This window comes from Chrysochloris asiatica, unplaced genomic scaffold (genome assembly GCF_000296735.1).
Source record: "Chrysochloris asiatica unplaced genomic scaffold, ChrAsi1.0 scaffold01181, whole genome shotgun sequence".
NCBI classification, from domain to species: Eukaryota; Metazoa; Chordata; class Mammalia; order Afrosoricida; family Chrysochloridae; genus Chrysochloris; species Chrysochloris asiatica.
Window position 1 is genome coordinate 36,729 of NW_006409699.1, and position 3,113 is coordinate 39,841.

Sequence of the window (3,113 nt, forward strand, 5' to 3'; positions counted from 1 at the left end):
ATTCTAGTAATACTACTTCTTCACTGTTCTTGGCCTCATCTTTATTATCTGCAAAATGAAGGCAATGGATCATATGCTCTCTTCAATCTCTTCATGTTCTACAACTCTGGTTTAACAATATGTCTATATTGAGACTGAATTTCAAAATTTACATAATAAATGGACAAATTTTAACAAAGAAAATATTTTCCCTCCAGATCACCAAGACTTTGGGTAGTGAACTTGGAACTCTTATTTTTCATGGGAGTGAATCACAATTTTTCTATTACCATAATTTAAAGTATTTCAGATTTAAAAATGAAATTATTAAGAACTAAATTATTAAATCAATTCCTTCTATATGCATTTGCTGCTGTTGTTGTTGTTGTTAGGTGCTGTCGAGTTGGTTGAGAGCCCTACAGGGTTTCCAGGAAGTGGCTGGTGAGCTTGAACCGCCAACCTTGTGGTTTAAACAGACTATATGAATATATAGTGAAGTGCTAGTGTGGTGCTATGGACTAATGTGCTGGACTGCAAGGTCACTTTGAACCAACCATTCCTCGGAAACCCTACACAGGGTCACTGAGTCAGTATCAACTCACTGGGACTTAACAACAACATATGCATATATACTGATTATTTGATATAATTACAATACTTACCTTCCAAACTCAAGAAGATCAATTACAATTTAATTTCCAGAATACCAGACCGTAGTACTTGGGAGTCTAAAGACAACTTGGGAGATTATTCATTACAGTTTTTAAACCTACGTTGTTAAAAATAAATATTCTAGGGACTCAGATGCAAATTAAAAAGAACTAGGGTGGAACATAAAATTCTATGACCAAAATTTTTACTTAGGCTTGAAGAAGCTGTACAGTATGAGCTGGACCTATGAACACCAATGGGCCACCAGGATTAGATGAAGACTCATTAACAACCTGTGATACGCAGATGGCACAACCTTGCTTGCTGAATGCAAAGAGGACTTACAGCACTTACTGATGAAGATCAAACGAGTATACCTTTCAGTATTGATTGCACCTCAATCTAAAATATTTCATTGTACATGGATCCAGAATAAACAAATGCCCATGGAAACATCAGTCAAGAAAACAAATGATGTATGTTGTTGTTGTTGTTATGTACCATGGAGTCGGTTCCAACTCAGCGACCCTGCACAGGGTTTCCGAGGCTGTAAATCTTTACAGGAGCAGAAAGCCTCATCTTTCTCCCATGGAACAGTTGGCAGTTTCGAACTGCTGACCCTGAGGTTAGCAGTCTGATTCATAACCAAGATGCTACCAGAGCTCCTTAAATGATGTATACCACTAGGCAATACGACACAAAAGACTTCAATAAAATGCCACAGTAAAGACTAAGGAGCACTGGACCTAAGCTATGGTATTTTGAGCCACATCATATGCATTTGAAACCTAGACAATGAATAAGGAAGAATGGAAAACAATTGATACATTTCAAATGTGATGCTGGTAAAGTCTATGGACTGCCAGAAGAAATGAACAAATCTGTCTTGGAAGTATAGCCAGAATGCAGGAAGAGCATCACTGAGCTGTCTGATCCACTAAAAACGGCTCCCCATGGACTCCGCACAAGATGTTTTCCAGGGCCCTACACTTAATCACCACAGTTTAATCAGAACTTACGATAGCATACAAAGAGTTAACACAATAGGCCTGAGACTACTCTGCTCAGAAAGGCCGGCTGGATCTGGGATCTGGGAATTTGGGAGGGTTCCCACCATCCACAGATACGAATGGTTCACTGTGCTTTAATAGTTTAGGCTGGAGCCCTGATTCCCTCCTGAAGATCTTAAATATGATAAGTGCCAAGGTTGGTAACAAAGAGAGTAAGGGTATTTGGGAAAATATGGCCTTGGTGATAGAAATGATGCTGGAGATCACATGATAGATTTAAAAAAAACAAAAACAAAAACAAGCTCTGGCCAGTTTTGTTAAAGAAAAAATGATTGCATGATTCATGTTTCACCAGTCTGCTCTGGCATGCTTCTAATGATATCAGAATCGCCTGGATCAATGCTAGCCTGTGTGCAGACTCTGTAGTTATTTCCCGCACACTGTGCCCACTTCAATATTATTGTCACTGTAGCGGTGGACACCAGTTTTGGCCAACAAGACGTAGTACTCTATTTCGGATTTCAAGTCCGCGCAGTTGTTGGTGAGGATGCCCAGCTTTGCTTTGCCTTTCCTGATCATCTTCAGAGTCTTCTGGTAGCCCACCTCATATTTCCCACTTTTCATAACAAGTTGGAGAAAAAAGTTGATTGACTCCAGTGACCCTTTCATCTTCTTTACGGCCACCATCTTCACACCTTAGGTGTGGGATCACCCCAGAACAAGAACAGCCACCAAAATGGCTGGGAGGGAAGGTGGAAGGGAGGAAGGAAGAAAGACCCACAATGCAAAGCTTTTCATGACTGCATGATAGATGTTTTGCTGTTTTTATTTTCTTTTTTTTGCATGATAGATTTTTGCAACAACAAAAATTTATTGCAAATACCTCTTTAAAACAACATAAAAGCTCTGGTAGCGTAGTGGTTACGAATCGGGCTGGGAACTGCAAGGTCAGCAGTTTGAAACCACCAGCTGTTCTGCAGGACAAAGATGAGGCTTTCTGTTCCCGTAAAGATTTACAGCCTCAAAACCCTATACAGGGTCGCTATGAGTCGGAACCAACTCCACGGCACACAACAACAACAACAAATGCACATGGGCCTCACCAGATGGAATACAAAGGAATCAAATTGACTACATCTGTGGGAAGATATGCTGGAAAAGTTCCATATCATCAGCTAAAACAAGGCCAGGGACCAACTGTGGAACAATCAATGCAAGTTCAGGATGAAACTGAGAAAAACTAAAACAAGTCCCCAAGAGCCAAACTATGACCTTGAATATATTCCACCTGAATTTAGAGATCATCTCAAGAACAGAGTTGATGCATCAGAAACTAGTGACAGAAGGCCAGAAGAGATGTGGGATGACATCAAGAACATCATAGAGGAAGAAACTGAAAGGTCATTAAGAAGACAAGAAAGAAGAAAAAGACCAAAATGGATGTCAGAAGAGACTCTGAAACTTGCTTTCCAG

The 3,113-nt window shown here is 40.0% G+C and overlaps 2 pseudogenes; one reads left to right on the forward strand and one right to left on the reverse strand.

Moving 5' to 3' along the window:
- Positions 1 to 1,981: 1,981 nt before the first annotated feature.
- LOC102839329 lies at positions 1,982 to 2,327 on the reverse strand (annotated as a pseudogene).
- A 117-nt stretch (positions 2,328 to 2,444) lies between these two features.
- LOC102839706 overlaps positions 2,445 to 3,113 on the forward strand; it is a 2,181-nt pseudogene continuing 1,512 nt past the window's right edge.